This window comes from Monodon monoceros, unplaced genomic scaffold, assembly GCF_005190385.1.
Source record: "Monodon monoceros isolate NGI ecotype Baffin Bay Population unplaced genomic scaffold, NGI_Narwhal_1 Super_Scaffold_12, whole genome shotgun sequence".
Taxonomy (NCBI): Eukaryota; Metazoa; Chordata; class Mammalia; order Artiodactyla; family Monodontidae; genus Monodon; species Monodon monoceros.
The window spans coordinates 138,341,685-138,364,727 of record NW_021703768.1 but is presented as its reverse complement, the minus strand read 5'-3'; the positions used below and the strand labels follow the sequence as shown (position 1 = coordinate 138,364,727).

The 23,043-nt window shown below is 36.6% G+C and overlaps 1 long non-coding RNA gene across 1 annotated transcript in view; it reads left to right on the top strand.

Moving 5' to 3' along the window:
- The window catches only part of LOC114893303, a 54,316-nt gene extending 33,018 nt beyond the window's left edge, over positions 1 to 21,298 (top strand). The window contains exons 2-5 of the long non-coding RNA XR_003792860.1: positions 10,810 to 10,944; positions 11,943 to 12,106; positions 19,457 to 19,661; positions 21,224 to 21,298. This is a non-coding gene — a long non-coding RNA (uncharacterized LOC114893303). The remainder of the gene's footprint in view (positions 1 to 10,809; positions 10,945 to 11,942; positions 12,107 to 19,456; positions 19,662 to 21,223) is intronic.
- The last annotated feature ends 1,745 nt before the right edge of the window (positions 21,299 to 23,043 follow it).

Below are 23,043 nucleotides of genomic sequence, written 5' to 3'. Positions count from 1 at the left end.
CCTAAGTTGGAAGAAACATCAATTCAAACTGCTTCAAATAGATTTCCAATTATTTCTGTGCTTAGAGCATTGAGAGATTTACCCTGAAAATTTACTATCCTTCTGTTTTGTACTTTAAGTTTTTTCTTCCATTTTTAAAAAAAGGCACTTAAATGTATCAGAAATTATCTTCACTTGATCTTTGAACCAAAGCATCTCTTCACTATTCTTCTTTCCCTCCTTGGATTGTTATTCTGAGTTTTTTAAGGATAAAGACAAAATAAAAAATAAGAAGCCTAACCCATGCAATGACTTTCATTTTTTATTATGTGTTCCTAATCCCTGTCTGAATAACAAAAATAATTATAGCAGCTAACATTTTATGTTTACCTTTTGCTATGTACTGTGGGAAGCATTTTATGTCAATTATCTTAGTTAATTTTTAAAAAAAAATTTTTGAGAAGAGGGCTATTTTTTTAATTTTTATTTTTAAAAGGGAGACTTTTTTTTTTTTTGCTGCATTGGGTCTTCATTTGTGCGCACGGGCTTTCTGTAGTTGTGGCTAGCAAAGCCTACTCTTCGTTGTGGTGTGTGGGCTGCTCATTGCCGTGGCTTCTCTTGTTGCGGAGCACAAGCTCTAGGTGCACAGGCTTCAGTAGTTGTGGCATGCAGGCTCAGTAGTTGTGGCTTGTGGGCTCAGTAGTTATGGCTCGCGGGCTCTAGAGTGCAGGCTCAGTAGTTGTGGCACACGGGCTTAGTTGCTCTACAGCATGTGGGCTCTGGGACAAGGCTTGAACCCATGTCCCCTGCATTGGCAGGCAGATTCTTAACCACTGTGCCACCAGGGAAGTACCTATCTTAATTTTTACAGTAAACTTATGAGGAAGAATTGTTATTATTCCTGTCAAATGTAAGGCAGATGATATAATTTCTTTTCTCAAAATCCTCTAATAGCTTTTTATTCACTTTAGGGTCCTTGCTATGAACTAACAGGTCTGTTCCCCAGCTCTGACCCCCTTTACTTCTTGACTTCCTCTTCTGACACTCTACCCTTCATCTCTCTGCTTTTGCTCTCTTTTGCTACCTTTTCTTGTCAGGCATAGTCTTGCCTCAGGGCCTTTGCACTTGGCCACTCATGAAATGCTGTTTCTTTCCATGGATATCCACACTTGTTCCCTCACTTTCTTCAGGTTATCATCAAGGTCGTCTTCTTGGTGACATCTTACCTGTCCCACTCTAAAATATCTATCAAACACCTATGTAATACTCCTCCAGTTTTGCCTCTTTCATTTCAAAGTGTGAAGGCAGAGACTGTAGCCTCTTTTGTGAACTTCTGTGTTTTCAAACCCTAGAGCAGTGTCTGACATGTAACAGGAACACAGTAAATATGTGTTGAATGTATAAGTGTATGAATTAGAGACATTAAATAATTTAAATTATTTTAACTAGTAATTAGTGGAGCTAAGGTTCCACATAGATCGTTTTATTTTTTCACATTCAGCTTTTGAATATACTTCAGGAATTTGTTGTATAAAAAGTGGAAGGTTGTCTGTAGCTTCTCCATAAGTAATTCTTCTACATTATATTGTTTGACAAAATAGACCAAGACTCTCTGTTCAGAGTTGACTTAGATTTCTAAATGTCTTTCGGAAGCATTTTTAGGTAACATCATGCACACAAGTTGTCTTCTTTGAATTTATTTTTTAACTGAAATGTGTCCATAAACTTCTCATCTCTGAACTGCCAAATTATACCACGGTCTGTTGATCAAGATTGATTCTGAGCATGTGGGACACATTTTAAACAAGAAAGAATCTTGTTTGTCATTTGTAATGTGATAGCTAATGCACTGGAAACAGATTGCATGGACACTAAACTTCTGTCCACACATCTATGTTCAACAACTCAAACAATAAATATTTGCCTTGATGATTGCTTTCGCTGGAGAGATGCAAACTGCCATGGTTTCAAATTTTTTTGTATTCCTGTTCTTTTCTAAAGAAACTTTGACTTGAATATAAACACTGGCAAGGAAAATGTATCATTTTTAATACACATTTTGAGAGACTAGTTTGGTGATATGCTTCTGGAACAAAAGCTAGAGTATAATCAGTCTACTAATAGGAGCAGAAAGTCATTTCTTAAAATGACTCTACAGGCACCTTGTTAATGTTGAGGATGATTTGAGCTGACTGATTATATTGCTGCTTTCTTCTTATAAGAGATCTCAGTGCATGAAGTGGTTGTATATGTAATTTAGGTTTCCATGATTTCCAGCAACCTAATGATACACAGAAAGTTGAAATAAAATTCCCACTTTTTCCCAGATAAACTAGGCACATTTTCACTCTTTGAACATCTGTCTTTTAAAGACAGAAGGGTATTGTGGTTGATGGAAAGATGATAGTTTAATGCCTCTTTGGTGATTTGCTTTTCTAATAAATTATTTCAAAGTTGTCCTGCTAGTGCTCTGGGGACCCAGCAACATTATTGTATATAGTTTCAGGATAGAAAGAGGGTAGGAGAGGCAGCTTAGCCAAGAGGCAGCTTAGCCTAGAGGCAGCTTAAGCTATAGTACTTCAGACAATACTATACTATACTAAACTCTACTCTACTATACCATACTATGCTTTAAACTTATACTTCCAGACAAGTATTTTAGTGGTTTATATTTGAATCACAGCTCTGTAATTCAACAACGCTTTATAAAATCCCCCTTCCTCTCTCATTTCTTAATATACCATAGTATCCCTGAATGTTTCATTCTCTCGCTTTATTTCCTGTCTTACCAAACCCCAAACCATGTGTCCATTGTTCTTGGAAGCATCCTCATTCCTCCAATCAGATATCACGATACCTGTTCTCCAAAGTCAGGATGATAATATCCTGGGGACTGGGTTTTCAAGAGAGTGGAGAAGAAGGAAGAGAAAGAGAATGAGCAAATTCTTTATAACTGGAGGTGATGTAAGAAGGCTAGGATCAGTCAAATGTTAAATTTCTTTTGTCTCCATCAGAATATTTTTATCTAAGATCAGGTCTATTAATATGAAGGGCTCCACAATGGTCAGGTAAAAGTAGCATGCCTGTAACCTACAGTGTGTTCATGAGTGATTCAGAGATATGAAAATAGACATTTGGGAAGGTATAATTTTGACTTTAACACAGGAGAACTAAGATATTACAACAGTAATTAATTCTTTAGTCATTCTGAATATAACATGTTAAGTTTGCCTTTGGTTTGGACTTTATAATGAGAACATAATTGGGATCATGGACGTTTCCCTTTCTTCCTTTTGGAGAATGTCCACCCCCCTTTCTATCATTATCTCCAAGCTCCTATAAGACAGTACATGTGGAGTTTTTGATCATGCGGGCTTCCTTCCTAACTTGATGAGCTGAAACGGGATGACGCTTTAGTTTTCCTTCTAACTAGTCTTGAGCTAGTTATAGTGGATTAACTTCCTCTTTCTTAGTCTTTAAGGCTTGCCTGATTCATCTTGGTTCTCAGTATACATTTACAGATACATAGTGAACTCCTACTATGTTCCAACTACTGTGTTAGGTACAGGTTATATCCATGATGTGTCCCTGCCACAATTTTGCTTTCAGACTCAGAACTAGTGTTCAGCAGAATGAACCCTTAACTCATGTCTACCCTAATAAAATATGCTTGTCTAAATCTTTATCATCAAAATTCTCCTGAGAGTAGGGAAAATGGTAATCAAAGGGCTAATCTTCTTCCTTCCGTTTCCCCATCCTATAATATCTTCATTTGAGCAAAAGGTTTCTGTCATGTTCTTTGCTCCCAGGGTGGGTATCAAGTTTCACCTCTGTATTTGTTTTTCTTTTGGAAGTGGGTATTGCTTTCTTGATTGCATATACAAGACTCCTGCCCAGTTTGTTCCTCATCTGGGGCAAAGAGCATGACTGTATATTTAAGTGGGGTGGTGAAGGACAAAATCATAACTGACTTGAAGTTACTGACAAAATCGTAACTGACTTGCACAATGAGATCAATCTGTTTCTAGTAGTCAGTCTTAGTTTGGGTCCCCCCAGGAGCAGATCTTGAGACAATAGAAGGACTTGAGTGCAAGTAGTTAGCTTGGCAGGTGCAGGAAACTTGAGTAGGGGAGTGGGGAAGAGACACAAGGAAGGTGGGGTAGCCAATGTGCGAAGAACTATCAATGCAGCCACTGCTATTGGTAACTAGATCTTAGCACCTCTGGGAATTTCTGAAAAAATGGTGTAAAACACACATCTTGCCTGTGGGGTGAGCAAGCTGGGCATTTACCAAGCAACTCCATTCAGCCCTTGGTTTAGACTGCTCCCTGGGGTAGAGGTGTTAGTTCCCTCTACCGCAGGTCTGCTGGGTGCAAGGTGTGGCAGCCTTCCAAGTCTTCAAAGGCTCCTGGGCAAAGAGATGCAGATTCTGGCCATTGGTATTTATACAGGAGCAAACTGAAGTAACAAGACCAGAGGGATATGGGCAGGGAACCAGCAACATCTGCTCTAGACTGATAGTCCACAATTTTTATTTTCATGATTTCCAGTTATTTGGCACACGTAAAATGCTTAGCACTTATTTCTCAGCCCATTTAAAGTACTCAGAAGTTTACTTTCTTCTTATTCTTTTGGGTAAATAAAATTTCTGCATCATGAAATAACTTGACATGACTAATCTTCATACCTGAACACTTAATTTATCAATGACAGGATTAGTGCAAAACTAGTCTTATCAAGTAATACTTCAGGGTGTTGTATATTTGATCAAAACTATTTTGGTAAGTCCTATTATAGCCCTGCTATTTGTGATTGGAATTTCTTCATACATTTTTAATGCTTAGAATAGACACATGTTAACCTGCCTGTAGAATTTTAAAATGCTAGAGCTAAAAATAAACATACAGATTATATAATCAGGGCTCTTGCCACCTGGTAGCTATTCAGCAGATGAGGAAACTAAGGGTCAGCGAGAACCACTTGCCTAAAGCTCTGAAAATAGTCTTTTCTTTCTATAACCCTGCATACAACTGGAGAGAACTCTAGATCCAGGGTAAAATGTTTTGTTTTCCTGGGACTGAGGATTAGATTATAAACTTCTAGAACTAATGTGGAAGTCTCTGCATTTAGAGTTGTTGGCTACGTCTTGGAACTTAAACCACTTGTTCCTGGGGTTTCTTTTCTCCTTGAGGTGGAGCTACAACAGTGATAGGGTTTCCTTATCTTTGTGGATCATACATATGGCTCAGATGGGGTACTTATTATTTTTTTAAACATAGGTTTGACTTTCATCATCTACATACTCCTTGCACCCAGTCTGTTGGCCTCATTTTATGTTTAACACTGTGATTTGATGCTTGACTTCTTATTAATTTTACTTCCAGAAAAATTCCCTGGACTAGCTTCTATTATAAAGGCTTTTTATTAAAACTGAGAAGAGTAAAGTGTATAAGCAAGTGGGAATACTTTAAATTCTCTCCATCTTGATTCCTACTAGATATTTAAAATTTATAATAAAGCAAAATACATTGAATGCCCAGACATTTAAATATGGACTTTCTTTTGCTTTTACTCATTGTTGCATGCTTCTCAGTATTGAGGCTACAGAAACTGTGAAATTTTTCTTGGGAATTCTTAAAGGGCTATCCAAATTATTAAATAAAACAAATTCCCTTAGGTGATAATGAATTTTTAACTAACTGTTAGGAAAGAAATCTCTTTTTTGTAAAGATGATTCTAAATTAAAAGGTATTGTCAAATAGAGTAATCCAAAAATTAAAAGGTGATCAAAAAGAATCTCAACTACATGGAAACTAAGAAATTCACTCCCAGATTATTCTCAAATCCAAGAGAAGACAGTGAATATTGCAAATTCTTTAGAAAGCAATTTAATGAGACACATCACATACAAACCTACAGGCTATAGTACAAGTTGTAATCAGAGTCCTAATGCTTACCTTAGGAGAGAAAGCAAAAAATAGAAGAATTAAGAAGTTAGGAAAAAGAAAAATAAAGCAAGAAGAGGGACTTCCCTTGTGGCACAGTGGTTGAGAATCCGCCTGCCAATGCAGGGAACACGGGTTCAATCCCTGCTCCAGGAAGATCCCATATGCCGCGGAGCAACTAAGCCCGTGTGCCACAACTACTGAGCCCGCGCACCACAACTACTGAAACCCATGCACCCTAGAGCCCACGTGCCACAACTACGGAGCCCACATGCTGCAACTACTGAAGCCCATGCACCTAGAGCCCGTACTCCACAACAAGAGAAGCCACTGCAATGAGGAGCCTGCGCACTGCAGCGAAGAATATCTCCTGCTTACTGCAACGAGAGAAAGCCTGCACGCAGCAACGAAGACCCAACACAGCTAAAAATAAATAAAACTTAAAAGAAAAAGCAAGAAGAGACAAATAGAAATAAAAGGTGTTATTTATAAAAAAGAAGGCAAACATTTTTTTAAATTCTAGAGGAGATAAATAAATACTAATCTGGTTCTTTGAAAATGACAGTGACATCATTACCCCTTAAAGTCTATTAAGGAAAATAATAGAGAGTAAAAATATTGAAAATGACCAAAGAGTAGCACATATTTATTTGTTGAATCATGAATTTATAGAGTGGGAACTATGTGCAGGGCATTGTACTGATAAACACCTTATTACATTTAATCTTCACAAAGACCCTTTTGTGATGGGCACTACTTTTATCCTCATTTTACCTGTGAAGAATCTGAGGCTTAGCAAGATTAGAGAAAGTAATGTGTGCAAGATTACACAGCTGGAAATCAAACCCAGGATATCAAATCCAGCACCTTCATTCCTAACCATTGTTTGGAGATGGCAGTTCTTATTTATTTATCTTTAGTTACAGTTCTAATGGAAAACCCCAGTGTGGGTTCTATAAATCACCCTTCTAAGAATTCTAGTGTGAAGTTTAAAGTACTTTTTAGTTAAAGAAAATTTCCAGGAAAAGTCCTATGGAATAGCATCAAACTTTTAAAAGTTTGTTGTTGCAAATGCATAGAAGTATCTTTTGGATAATCACCTACTACAAATGTGGGAAATTTAGTATCAGTTATGGGTAGTGAATCTGAACTCTTTCAGCCCCAAGGTTCTGTCCTTCCTCTGGTTAACAGGACGAACTTTGTAGGAGGGAGTACATTCTCTCACCTGTAGAGTCTGACCATGGCAATTACAGTAACATGAGTTCTTCAAAACTGGATTTCTTCCGCCCCCTACTGAAAAGTCTTTTTAGGACTAAGAAAAAACTAAGATTTAATGAGAACAGAAATCCCATGGCCATGGTTGAGACTTTAAAATAGAAAGACTATTTACTAAAACTACATTATTTTTCTCTTCACACTTAAAATGCTCATTGCTCTAAACATGCAGTTTCTGAATCTGTTCAACTGTCTGCTTATTTTCTTGTTAATGCAAACCATGAATATGTTATCTGAATCTAATTTAACAATTTGAACTTCCGTTAACACCACAAGTAAAATTGATTCACTCTCTCAGCACAACGTATAAATCCTTTCAGGGTAAGGTATGGTGCTTTAAGTTATACAGGTACAAATTTCTAATATTTAAATAAAAATATTCTCCTCAGTTCCAGCATTTCATACACTCTTTGATAAAAGAAAGGATGTTATGTTATGGAAATAAAGTCAAATAATTTTGGAAGGAACATAGGGTCTGTTCCTTGGTTGGGTGCCAGTGATAATCTGGCCTCAGTGAAGGGAAATGTCCAAATATTTCCCTTGGAGGGTAGTAAAACATTTAGAGCAAAATAGTAAAATGCATTAATCAGTTATTAATAGGGTAGCAAATAGCATGGGTGTTAAATCAAGCATCTGATTAAGTAATAAATATTGAGTTAGCAAAAAATATTTAAGGAATCGTTTTAGAGAGAGACCTTCACTGTAATGTAAGCTACTTATGTCAAATCCTTGTCTTGATTTTCCTTATGCACTTGAAGTGCTTGGCAAGCACTGGCACATAGTAGGTTCTCAAATACTTGGTTGAAGGAAAAAAAGCTTATTTTACTTATACTAGTGAAATATGTTAATGCAGAGCAAACATTTTAGATAAAAGGCAGAAAGGATTTTCTCTATTTGATATCTGTTGAGAACCAAAGCATGTAATCAAATTAGTTGGGTATTTCTCAGGATGCTGAATGGCTCTGCAGAAAGGCACAGATGTAATCGTGGGTTAGAAATTCTTTGCAACAGTAATGAAGCCAATAAACTTGGAAGATTAAAAGAGATTGACTTCTAAGGAATTACAGTGGACTTTGTTAACTTAATTAAATTGTATGTCTAATCTTTTTTAAGTCTAGTGGCAAATGGCTTCTTTTTATGAGACTGAGTTGGAAAATTCTCATTTAGACCACCATAACATATTAGATTATGAAATTATTTCTTTCAGGCTTGTGAGAATTTTAAATCTAGGTTCCTTTCAGTGGAATATAGGTTTTTAACGGGCAAATAAACATTCTTCTTAATTTTCCAGCAATGTGCAAAAATCAAATCACTGGGGCATTAGTCATTAGAGATTCATTTCAGTTATAACCCTAAAGTTGTCCCATGGAAGAAGAATGGGTGGATAGGAGAACTAAAATCGTAGAATTTTAAATGTCACATTGCAGGTGATTATAATTCAGTATATTTTTAGCTGAGTTCTCCATAATCAGAGCTCATCAGACTATTGACTATATTCAAGAGCTAAGTAATTAAAAGGAAGAAGTCAAGATCACAAGTTAAATTTACCTAATCTCCATGATTATTCTGGCCCATGTTGTTAACTTTTGTGACTTCCTGGGATGTAACTTTTGGACCCTATAATCATGTACTTATGACTTGCTAGAGCTTTGCAAATATATGTATTTTCTAACAAACTTCGGATATAGATAAAACCAATCTCAAATGATAGTATTGGAGTATTTTGTCCTTGAAGGGAAAATCTTAGCCAAAAAATGTAATAATTCAACATTTAACTTAATTTGACTTTGAAAATGGTATTTCAATAAATGATTAAGGCTTTAAAGAAGAATGCATTGTTTCTCCACACTTAAAATTTAAAACACAATGGAAAGAAGGATTGGAATAAACTACCAGTTGACAAAATTTTTAAATTCAGTAAACTGTGCATAGACTTGTATTATAGCTGTTGACATCTATATAGTTTGCTTACAGTGACTGTAACCTTTTCAGAGGGTCCAATGGATAGGTCTTAGCTTTAACTATAAAGGCAGTTTGGAGAAATAATCCAGAGAAATTGTTCTTTTGAGCCCCTTCATGCAAAATGCAAGAATCCTTGCTCTGATCCACCTACCTATTTAATAGTTTGCTTAGTAAAGGATTATGCCAGAGTCATCACGAGCTAGGTCTTAAGGCCAATTAAGGCTTGGTGAAAGGAAGATGTAACTAATAGATGTCCACATAGCTTAGAGTCTATTTGATCTAGGTCAGGTGAAAATCTAGGCTCAATGACCATTTTTTCTTTAACTTATTATTTAAATGTCTTTTTTTTTTAATTGGGAAAGTAATATATGCTCACTGTTTCCAGTGAAAAAGGAAGCAAAGATACATGAAGAGAGAGGTTATTCCTCTTTCCCTACTCCTTTCCTACCTTAAAAAATGTTATTGGCACAACTTTATGCTTTCCCATACAAAACTATGAGTACGTATCAAAAAAATGTATGCTTTATAGTTGTTTGTTTTTATAAAAATGCATCACGTTAAATATATTACTCTAAATTTTAATTTTCTCATTTAACAATATGAATAGACTTCTCAAGACAAGTGATATAGATCTAACCATGTATCAGAAACACATGGATAACTTAAGACACAGATTACTGGGCCCCATCCTCACAGATTCCAATTCAGCAGGCCTGGCGTGGGACCAGAGAACATGCTTTTCTATCAAGTTCCTGGGTGATGCTGAGGCTGCTGGTCCAAGGGCCACACTTGGAGAGTCATTGGCCTAATCTATTCTTTTTGATAGCTATGGACTGTTGCATGGAGTAGATGTACTGTGATTTATCCAACCATTTCCTTTGTTGGTGTCCCTTTATTTTTTTCTTTTATTCTGCTACTATAAAATAGTGTTGCAATAGACATCTTTGTTCATAGAACACAGGGTTTTTATTTCTAATGGATAGATTTCCAAATCGAGATTAATAGGTCAATCCAAGAGGTCATTGCAATTCACAAATTATTTCCTATCAGAGGTTATGTCTCCCTGTTTTTTCATCAGTGCTTTTTTCTCACTATATTATTATTTCTATATGAGATTAATGAAAAAATGACATCTGGTTGCTTTTACTTGCATTCCTTTAAACCCTAGAGAGGTTAAGAGAATTTTTGTGTATTTATTGACCATTAGAATTTCTTCTTCTGTCTTTGCCTTTTCATCCATTTTTCCTTCAGTTACTTCCCTTTTTCTTAATTATTTCTGGAGATCTTTTAATACAAGGAATATTAACCCTTTATCTAACATAGGCATTGAAAATATTTTCCTCAGTTTCTCATTTCTCTTTAATTCTGCTTATGGTATATTTGCCATGAAAGGTGTTTAATTTTTACATAATGAAATATTACATAAGGCTTTTAGGTCTCCTATTTTGCCTAGGTATAATCTTGTATAATGCACACAAATACTCTTCTTAAATTTCTTGTAATGTTTTAACCATTATGTATTTTGCATTTAAAAACTTATTTCATCTGGAATTAATTTTAAAATAGCATGTGAAATTGGGGTACAAGTGGCAGGCCTTTCCCCACTTCAGGGACAGGGCATTTTTCTCCTCTGTGTAATTTCTTCCAGGCCTCTGGGTCAGTAGGACCACATGCAGCAAATGGACAGGGGCAGTCTTTCTGGAAGAGAAGCCCAGGCTTCTGCTTGCTGATTTCCTTCAAGAAACAAAGAAACCTGAGTCATCATTGGAGACCCCAAACATAGGTAAGCCCTTTCCCTTGGGTCTGATCCCTTGGCTTAGATCACAAAAGAGAATAGTTTACAGCTGATTCTTGGTCCCTAAAGACACCTTTGAAGTGTTATATGTCCTGCTCACCAGCCTCCCATCCCAATATGGTATTATTTAGAAAGGGTATTTAGAGTGAATCAGGAATCTGTGTTCAAGCTGCTCTCTTCTCAGAACACAAACATTACACAGTTAATACATGTTTATACTCATTGGGGGAAAATTAGTAAATAGAGATTAGCCAAAAGAAGACAGGAAAAATCACCCATATTTCAACCATCCTGATATTCCTAGTCTTTTGGTATATATCTTTTCAGATTATATAAATAAATAAATAACAGACAAACACATAAATTTTAAAATAGTACTTTCAATGCTTTTTTTTAATCTTCCCTATTTTTTGACATTTAGGTTGTTGCCAGTTCTTTGTTGTCATATATACAATGAGAGAAACATCAATTTAGTCACATTTTTGTGATGATTTATTATTTTTCCCTTAGTATAAATTTCTAGAATGGTGTATATTCATATTTAAGATGTATATTCATATTTAAAATGTTTCCAATTTGCTCTTCAGGAAAATTCTAAAGTTTACACTCCCACCAGCCATGTACGAGAATGCCCATCAATCCATATAACTCTACAGAAAAAAGTTTGTATGACCAAATGCAAACCCAGTTTCTCTTTAAAAACCATTTGTTCCTTTTATGGTAGATAGGTAGTTTATTTTTATTGTTTGGTTGCTCAGGATTGATTTTTCCTTTTATGTGTAAAAAAGCATCACAATTTCCCACTCTTGTATGTTTCACATTTGGGTAAACTACTTCCCCCTGCTCCAGGTCTGGGCTCGTATGAACACATCAATATACATATCCTCATCCTCTAAGACTGAGTAAGTAGTCCAAGCCAGGTTTGTATCAATTTTGGGATTTTACTACAATGAGAGAAAAGAAGTTCTCTCTCTGTTATTCTCCAGGATTTTGAAAACAACAGAGAAAATTATAGCAGAGAAATGGAGGGAGAAGGGGGAAATGGTGAAGAGAGAAAGAGGGGGACAGGAGGAGCAAGACAGAGTTAGCTGTACCTGAAGCAAGAGCTTCTGCTGGACTTTACATCAACATGAGCCAATCACTTCCATTGGTGAGTCTACCTTTCCTCTTACTCCTTTTTAAAGGCACTGATCCAGCAATTTCTTTTCTATAATGTATATAATGTATATACAATATAGTCAGTATAATGACTATAATGTATAGTCATTATTCAATCATCTAGAATGTATTCTTAATCTTTAAAGGTAAAATAATTATTTTTCAGTCATCACAAATAACTTGAAACCAAATAAACATGTTTTTCATTTTCTTAGCATTTACTATTACAAAATGTTTACTATTACAAAAAGGTTCACACAAGGTAGGTTGTTTGTCTCCTTGATAAAGTAGAGAACAGAGATAAGAGAAGGCTTTTTTCTCATTCCTTCCTCACCTTTCAGCTTTGGCTATTATATTAGCAATCTAATGGTGACAAGTGACTTTGGTTCCCTGGTCACCTCATTAATCACATTAATGATGTCAGACACCAAAAGGAAGGTAGAGAAATCGCTTGCCTTATCATCTAATATCTTTCCATTAGGGACCCAGTCAAGGAGTTTTAAAGACATTGACATTGACAGCAAATAGGCAGTTGGTATTAAATCAGCTGAAAGCAATAATAAAGCATTCAGATTCCAAACAAGCTAGCAGTAACCTAATGGGACTAGGTTAATCATTTCATTTATCAATGTTTAAATTATTTTCCAGGAAAGCTGTTTAGGAGGTTGGAGGATAATATTGTTTTTGAAAAGATAATCATAAACTCTGGTATTTATTTGCACAACTCATTCCTAGGCTTGATGGAGCTCCCAAATTTATTACTGGACCTAGTATGAAAAAAGAGTCATGTCTTTTGTAGGAATGGCCAAGGGTTACATCTCGGAATAAGAATAACAGGTTAACACTGAAGAGAAGTTGAAAACCATGCTGAAACATAGACCACCTTCCCAGAGAGATTCCAACAGGAATTTAAACTTTGGGTCAGTGTAGCATTTGGCTGATAAGGTATAGACTTGGTTTAATTTGATTAGAAATAGATGAGTACAAAAATGCTAAAACATACCCCAGTATAGCATTAAATTAAGTGCTGGGAGCCAGTTGTCAAAAAATATATACAACCCCCACTGAAAAAATGTAAAAATATACTACATATGTCTTTGGTTTTATTCATGCCATGTGAATAACAATAATGCACTAAAGAGAGTGGAGGTACTTTAACACCTTTTTCATTATAGTGATCAGCATTTGATTAAATTGTCTTTTGCATCCTGTTCTAAGAAAATGTTCATGATATGTTCCAAGTACGAGGCACATACCAGTACTGAAGAAACAACATCTTTCTTTAATTTTTCTTCCTTGGAAAACCACTATACTCTGCATTCTAGTAATTCCTTAACAAATATTCTAGACATTCTTGTAGAAGATAGGAATCTAACAATAAACATGATATACAAGTTTCCTATCCCCAATCCAATCTGTATTGTTATAGTGACAAAAAGACAATAAGCAAGTAATCTAGATAATTTCAGATAGGAGTAAGAACCATGAAAAACATAAAGCTTTACCTGGGGTATAAAGTTACCTTAGATTGGTCAGTTAAAAACATTTCAAAAGCTAACATTTGAGCTGAAACCCAGGTAAGAAGGAGTTACCTCTGTGATGACTGGGTGAAGGAAGAAAATTTCTTGTAGAGGAAAGTGAGCGAAGTCAGAAGGGACTTAAGTTTTGAGGCTATGGTAATAGGATAAGAGACTCGAGAGATAGGCAAGTCCAGTTCATGTAGAATCTACCAAAAGAGGATAAGGAGATTATACTTGATTCTTAGCATAATTTATCTACTTCATGATAGTCCTCTCCCTTGTTTAAAATAGAGATAACAAAACAAAGGGCCTATATTGCTCCTAGAAGGGTTGTGTCAGGTTGTATTTTCAACTGAGAGAATTAGGAACACCCACATATTTGGTACATCACTGGTCCTAGCTACCGTGGCTGCATCTTGTTACAACCTATATCACATCACAGAGTAATATGCCATTATAGGAAAGTATCAATGACACAACTTAATCATCAGTCAACAGCCATCAGTTGTTTACATTGATTGGCAATATTTATCTCTTTCAGATTTTTAACCATTTATCCAAAGTTGCTTAAGACTGGCAAATAAAGGCTAACTCATGGAACGTTGGGAGAACTTTCTGCTCCATTAAAATTTTGAGAAAGAAATTTTTGGATTCTGGAAATTTCTAGAAAATTCCTCAGAATTATTTTCATTTCCATACTTCACCTCAGGGTTCTTTCCTAACTTTCTCAGATGGATTGAGAAATAAAAGAGGGAATCCTGAGACCTTTTCTCAGAAGTCTGCAGAAAGCCACTTCAAGCCCTCTTTCTTTCTGAATGCCATGTTTTCCAACATCTAGTCCCAGCATAGAGCTTGTGTACAGATAGTATCAGTAAATGACAAATGCTAATATCTTGGACACCCCTTAAAAAGGATAGGTTGCCCCTGGCAAAACCAACCAATCAGCATACTTTGTAATGCTTCCTTAGCTGCTTAGTATGGGGAAGTCAAGTCATTGTTAACATGTTCTTTTGAAGTGATGATTTATGTGGTGTATTGTCAGGGTTTGAATGCTCAAAGGTAATGAGTTTTGTTTCTTTTGTTGCCTTTGCTTGAAGTAATGCAAAAACTAGTTGGTGTTGGCTGCACGGCTTGAGCTGCTCACCCAGTAGAGAAAAATTAAATGTTTAAAGTATTGGGTTGGTCAGTAGTGCTTTTAAAATGTGTGTAAGTGATTGGCTCTGCCTCTATCCAAGGGAATAACACCTGACTTTAAATGAAAAGTCCAGTGGTGGTATTGGCTAAGGCTGTAGCACCCCATGGAACTCCTTACTAGTGCCTTTGACAGAGATTTTCATGCCATTCAGTGTGGTCTGTTCCCCTATTATCCAGACTAGAAAGATGACCTATCCTGCATTTGGGAGCCATACAGGGTTTCTAAATCCTCTTCAAGTGGTATGCAGAGAGCAGGAGGATTAGGATGGAGCTACGTGCTAAAACACTTGCTTCCCTGAGTGGGTGGGGCTTAGAGGTAGTAGGTGCTGACAGAGGCAGTATTTGTACTTGAATATGCATTACTCTCCATGAACCATGACCCAGTAATGCTGGCATGTAGGAGGAGAACCTAAGGGATTAAGTGCAGGGAATTATACCTTGATAATTCTCTTTGGAGGGAAACCTAATATATGGAATTCCTTGCTGTCTTTGCCCAAGAAGGGATGCCAGGCTTATAGGAAAGCTAGTTTTACTAGTAGAAGTAGGTAGTTTCCCAGTAGCCTAACCTAGTAGCTTGGGCAAACCAAGTTATGCCCTCAACATTCCTAGGCTCTTTAAGTAATATCTATGTAATTATATCTGTAGTTAGAGGGAGAGAGATAGAAAGGCAACAGCCCATCTCTCTTTAGTCCTCCAATTTGAACACACCCCTTCTAGGTATGTGGCTAGTAATGAAAGCAGTAATTCCCCAGTTGGAATAGCTGAGATTTTGTTCCAGGGAAAATGAAGAAGCAGAGTTGTGTCTAGAAGAGTAATGGAAATATGTGTTCTTAATTTTTTTTTGTATATATTTCTTTTGCAGTTTTCCTAAAATGAGCATGAATTATGATTCAAATGAGACAAACGTTATATTTAAAATTATGTTCAGCATTTTCCAGCAACAAATTTCAGCACTTGTTTCTTACGTTACTCCCTTTCCCAAAGGATTGAGCCCAGGCGGAATGCAAGAATTTTAGTACCTTATCTACTCATTTCAAAAGCATTCTTGAAATCTATCACAAGTAGCAGCTATTATAAGAACTTTCTACTCCCTTAAACACCTAATCCCCTGTGACACATTCCATTTATCCTTCTTTTGTGGAGACTACAACTTTAGCTGCCCCATGTGGTGAGATGTGCTGATTTTATTTCATTGCTCTGGATTGCTGCCTTCAAATTGCTGGAAAAATGAACTTATTCTATGCCGATCAGTTTGTCGTATTCCTCCTTTCCCAAGTTACTGTTCTAAAATATCATCCAGTGTCTGAGATAATTCTTTATCTACTCAATATAGTTCTTGTCTTTTACCTTGTACCTGCCAACCACTTTATATTGGTAATTTGTGCAGGTCTATGCTAAGAGCTTCTTTGAAGAGAAAGTAAATTATGACTGCTTTGAACTCCTTCTACTCAAAACCTGCTGTTTGAAATTCTGACTGTGATTTTGCTTCTGCTAAACCATGGACAGTTTTGGCATAGTTATCTTTATTCTTTCCAGCTAATGAAAATCTGAGAATAAAGAAATGATCTTTTGGTTTTACATTTCTAAAGGTGCATTTGTTTAACTGGCAAAATTATCACAGAGTTTTGGAAAGTCAGATTTGGAAGGGACCTCAAAGACCATCTGGTCCAACCTTCTCATTTGTCAGGTTGAGAAAAACCGGCATCAGACCTCAAACATACAGTAACCAAACTGAAACTAGAATCCATATCTCAGGTCTCCAAGCTCAGTACCTTTCTCCCCCCACTATATCTGATCTGTTTTAATTTACTCTCAGTGGAAAATGTAATTTCATTTCCTAATTTCCAAAAAAGAGAAACGTAAGGAATGCAATCTTGATTCATCAGAGGGGCTTTAGTTGCAAAGGACAGAAACTAACTCTGGCCAATTTAGAAATTTTCTGAAAGGTCATAAGAGGCTCACTTAATTCCTTAGCACAGGTTTTCAGAGTGGGGAGTGATTAGAGTAACTGAGGGAGAAGCAGCATGCTCACTGACAAAGATGGCTTCAGTGTTCTTCTCACCATCACTAAACATAGGCAGTTTTCTTTCTGACTATAGGCCCCTGAGATTCCTTTCCTTAGAGTATTTACTTTAGAAACCTTGCAACTATAAAATCTCTCTCAGCCCCTTAGAGATATAAATCTTTTCCTAGCCTCCTGCCGGTTTTACAACCCAAGAATGTCTTCCTTAAGAACCTAGGAGCCATTCCTTTGAATAGTAACCATCAAAAAAGATAGAGCCTCTATCTCGCAGTCTCTGTGGAACAGTCAGAGCCTTACTTCAATAAATGTCAATTATTAAATACAGATGGTCTTCAAGATTTGTTCAGTGCCTGAGTAATGTCCAGAAGCCAGCCACTTTCTATCCTTTTGCTCTACTATCCTTGACCTTTTTTTTTTTCATCCTGAAACAACTAATGGCTGCGGAATGGCTGCCAAACGTCCATGTATCACATTTCTGTTCAAAAGTAGGAAGCAGGAGAGAACTAGGGCAGCTTGAGAACTACTTCTTTCCTTTTATCTGGGAAGGATAGATTGTTGTTCTAGAAGGCCCCAGCATATCTCCCCTTACGCTTTATTCACTAGACATAGTTCACATGCTGCTATTTAGTGGCAAAGGCAATGGAATTAGAAAAAAAAAAAGAGATTTATCCCCTAACAATGGATGAGAAAAATAAATATTCACCCCCCCGCCCTCAGGGTTGGAAGAGAAGCCTACTTTCCTCAAGTACATTGCTAGCAATCTGATACCCAGACAAGAGCATGTCACTATTAGCCAGGGAGAACGGTGGAAAGGCAGTTATGTAGGGAGTCAACAGTGTGTGCTACAACCAAACTTGGGAGGCTTTGAGTGTGTAGACTTATGTGGGGTTAGATCTGGATGAAGAGCAGAAGTCTGGAGCAAGGACTCCCAAGAGGAACAGACAGAGATAGAAATTGCAGTAGATACAAGAAGCCCTGTAAGATTAGTGATAAAGAGAAATGTAGAGATTTCAAAAAAGCCCTAGAAGACTCAAAAATATTACTGGTCTAAAGGGTAATTGGAATAGTTTCTGGCGGGAAATTTGGCAGCATATGTTAAATGCATTAAATTTTCATACAGTTTTTGATTGTTGAGAAATTCTACTTTTAAGAGTTTACACTAGGGAAACAACCAGCTCTGCATGCAAAGATTTACATATTAGCATGTTTATCATAGCGTCATTTATAGTTATGTAGGCCTGGAAACAGGTAAAATGTACCATGGTAGGGACTTATGCAAATAAATCAAAAGTTCATATTTTTGAAGAATATTTAATGATTTGAAGTATAGTAAACGCTTCTGAGGAAAAAAGCAGTTTTCCAAAAAGGTTATGTGTGGGTGGGGGGAAAACGCAACATAATTGGGATCATCATTCTTACATGGTAGACTTGCTGCAGATTTTTTATGTTATTCTTTATATTTGGGGATCGTTTCCAAAATTTATACAGTACCTATGAAATAAATTCTGTGAAAGGCAGCCCTTAGTTTTGCCTAGGGTAGAACTGGAACCTGATGTTTATTTCAGATGCAGAATCTGTGGTCAGCCAGCCAAGCTTGTTTCACTTTCCATGCAGAATTTAAGTTACATGTAAAAACAGCTCACTTATAGCTCACAGTCTGTGGGTGAGGGAGCTGAAGCCAGAGAGGCCAAGTAACATGTTCACAGTGCTGAGAAGGGGCATCATCACTTCTCACCGGGAAGAGTATTGCTAAGCTAGGTCTCCTTGTTCATTCTGTCCCACCTACTGTTAGTTCCCCATCCAGCAGTGAGTTTGAACTTAAAAATCTAAGTCAGATGATGACACACACACTTACTCAAACTTCCTAGAGGCTTCCGATCACACTCAGTAACACCCATATCCCGTGAGCCTATCTCTTGCTGTCTTGCCTACCTCACCCTCTGCATGGCTAATTTAGTCGTTACAATGGTTATCTCTTGTCCCTTAGACCCACCAAGACTGACTCTCTTGAGAACATTTGTGCTGGCTGCTCCCTCTTCTGGGAATACTCTTCTGTTAGGTCTTTAAATGGCTTACTTCCTCATCTTCATTCATTTCTGTCGTTCAAATGCTTTCTCCTTGAAGAAGCCTTCCCTAATCATTACATGTTATAGTCCCCCCTCTCTCCATCACCCCCCACTTTTTATTTTGGATCTATGTAATTCTTCTTTATAAAAGGAAATACTCTATTCTGTTTGTTTGCCATTTGTTTGTCTGTCTTCCCTACTGGAATGTAAGCCCCGTAAGGGTAGAGATTTTGTCTTGCTTCCTGCTGTATGCCTAGTGCCTAGAAAAATGACTGGCACATAGTATGAGCTCAATAAAATCTGTTGAATAAATGTATCAATAACAGCCCATGCTATCTCACCTCAAATCACATGCTATTTTTATTATACCTTAATCAGAGTATTGGTATGGTTATAGATCATTTTAGACATGTATCAATTAATTAGTGATTAGAACATGTTTTTCATAATTCTTCATAAAAACTAGAACATCAAACTGTATTTCTTTTTTTTTTTTGCGGTATGCGGGCCTCTCACTGTTGTGGCCTCTCCCGTTGCAGAGCACAGGCTCCCGACACGCAGGCTCAGCGGCCATGGCTCACGAGCCTAGCCACTCCGCGGCATGTGGGATCTTCCCGGACCGGGGCACGAACCCGTGTCCCCTGCATTGGCAGGCGGACACTCAACCACTGCACCACCAGGGAGGCCCCCAAGCTGTATTTCTTAAGCAGCTGTACATCTGGAAAGAAGAAAGTAAAGATTCATGTATGTTAATATTCTAATTATTTTCAGAGTTTACTTCAAGAGGAGGGAACATTATACTGACCAGAAAGTCAGTTTAACTTGTCTATGAAGATTTATCACAATTAAGTTTTTCCTACTGCTTAAGCCCTGCTATTAATTAAAACAGGTGATTATGTTATAAACTATTTATAATGTGTTATAGCTATTAATAAGCTGTAAGTAGTTAAAGCATCATTAGTATGAAAGTGCTTAGAGATAGAAAAGTTTACTGTGTCATTACAGTAAATTATGCAGTCCTTTAAAGGACTGCATAATTTCAGTGATGTGTTAGTGATTCCTGGGTATAATGTCAAGTGACTGAAATGTTGGTAGGTGGGCAATGAGAAATGAGTTTGAAGCTGATGAGTTATTATTGCTTCATCTTTTGCCCTTTTTCTGGTCTTAATATTCAAATTTCAATTTGAGTTACCTCCTTAGATAACTGATAAATTTTATCTCCTTTCTCAGTGGTATATATTCCATTTTCATTATTCTTAAGTTTCAATTCCTAGACTTAATAATTAAAAAATGATAGCTACCATCTAGAGAGCATTTATAATGTGCCAGATATTGTGCCAAGTTCTTTGCACACCCTCACATGCAATCCTCTTAGCAAGCTTTTTTTTTCCTTTGTTTTTCTTTAGACTTTTAATTTTGAAATATTAGTTTGACTCATTAGAAGTTGTAAAATAATATAGTGAGTTCTTGTGTATCCATCACCCAGTGTCCCTCAGTATAATTGCTTACATAACCATAGTACATTGTCAAAACCGGGAAATTGACATTAATAAACTATTAACTTGAATCCAGACCATATTCAGATTACATCGGTTTTACATGCATTTTTTGGTATACAGTTTTATGAAATTTTACCATATGCATCTATGCATGTAACCATTATCACAATCAAGATACAGAGTTCCGTCATTGCAAAGAAATTTCTTCAAGTTATCCCATAATAGTCACACATCCCAACTAAACAATCTGATAACCACTGATCTCTTTTCAATTGCTATAACTTTATTACTTTAAGCATATTATATAATTAGAACTGTCAGCAACCTGTTAAAGCAGATACTATTATTTTCTTCATTTTAACCTAGGACACAAAGATGCCAAGAGTCTGGGAGGATGCCGTGTTAAAAATCAGCTGGCCAGTAAGAAATGGGCTGGGATTCTAACACAGGCTTATTTGACTCCAAATCCTATGCTCTTATCTATGCTGCTCATTTTTCTTCACCTACTTTGTAACTGATAAATGCCTAGGTCCTAATGATGTTAAAATTATTATTTACAGGAGTTATAGACAAGTTTCCCTTTGAAAATTTTTGTTATTTTTCCAAGTGAAATAGTCTTTAATGAGTTAGTTTAGATATCTCTATTTGAGTAGAAGAGAACATTATAGAATGTATGGCAGTAAATGGATCTTTCAATGGAATGGAGCTTATCTTGGAGGACATCTACTCTAGCACATTACCTGGCCCTTTCTTAATGTTATATGCAAAGGAAATTTTGACCATTTTGATGTTACTTATACCTTCCAGTTGAAAGATTTGCCAAATTGGAGGATTCACAGGAGACCATAAAGGAAAGTAAATCAAAGATGGTTACAAATGCAGCAGCGTTAGGTGAGTCACTAAATACAAATTTTGAAAAATGGAATAGACAAATATCTATACTAGGCAGTTTAAATCAGATTGAAAACTGGTATATTGTGTATTACATATGGCCTACAGGTGTTTTTATTTAGTCTGTTTAGTGTTTGAAAAACATCATTTTGAAATAGTTACAAATATCTAAAAATGGAAAGTTTTAATACAAACTGAGTTTCTGGCTTCTTTTGGAAAATTAAATAATCTGGGACATTGATTCTGCATTAAAACTGAAGCTAAGTCATTACTTTCTCCTCTATGTTGGATATATTCTTTTCAGTGTGCTTTAGTCCTGCATTTGAGTTTGTGACATCTGGTCAGGAGACCGAGTGAGGTAATCTCTTAAGATTTCTTCTGGTTCTACAGTTTTAAAATTCTTTTTTTTAAATTAATTAATTAATTAATTAAGTAAGTAAGTAATTTTGGCTGTATTGAATCTTCATTGCTGTGCACCGGCTTTCTCTCTAGTTCTGGCGAATGGGGGCTACTCTTTGTTGTGGTGCGCGGGCTTCTCATTGTGGTGGCTTCTCTTGTTGCAGAACATGGGCTCTAGGTGCGCGGGCTTCAGTAGTTGTGGCACATGGGCTTAGTTGCTTCGCGGCATGTGGGATCTTCCAGGACCAGGGCTTGAACCCGTGTCCCCTGCATTGGCAGGCAGATTCTTAACAACTGCGCTACGAGGGAAGTCCCAACAATTTTAAAATTCTTGAATTAGAATTTTAATTACTCTCTCTAGAAAAGCATTTTCTATACTATGCTCTGTAGAACAATGCTTCTACAAGATGATAGCAGATGACAAGGACTTGAGGGTCAAATAAAATTGGAAATGCTGAGTACTTTATTCCAAATTGGAAATTCATAATCATATTTGCATGTTAATAAAGGCTCTGAGAAATTGACAGTTATAAGGCCTATTTAGCCTTGTCTAACTCAGTATTTCCTATATTTATTTGACTATATAAATACCTGTGTGTATATATATAAATGCATGTCTTATGTATGTATATAGGTATGTGTGTATGTGTTTTTGTATACACACCATCACTTCTTAGAACAACTGCTTTTATTAAAAAGTTCTTTTGGGAACTGCTTATTAAGATTAGAAATGTTTGAGGGCTTCCCTGGTGGCTCAGTGGTTAAGAATCCGCCTGCCAGTGCAGGGGACATGGGTTCAAGCTCTGGTCCGGGAAGATCCCACGTGCTGCAGAGCAACTAAGCCCGTGTGCTACAATTACTGAGTCTGCACTCTGGAGGCTGTGAGCCACACTGCTGAGCCTGGGTGCCACAACTACTGAAACCTGCACACCTAGAGCCCGTGCTCCACAACAAGAGAAGCCACTGCAATGAAAAGCCCGCGCGCCACAATGAAGAGTAGCCCCCCACGCACCACAACTAGAGAAAGCCTGCGCACAGCAACAAAGACCCAATGTAGCCCAAAATAAATAAATAAAATAAATAAATGTATTAAAAAAAAAGATTAGAAATGTTTGAGCCTTTAGTTTCTCATAACATCCAAAATAATTGAGTTTTTGGAAATAAAAGTCTTAAATTTTCATTCCACTTCTCTGAAATCAGCATGGCATACCCATTAATGCTGACTGAAACAAACACTCAGTTGAAAATGGGAAAAAGGTTAAAAATAAAATCCAAGATCTTTGAAGACTTGTGAAATTGGAGACATCAATGGAATACTCTATGGTTAGCATATTTCA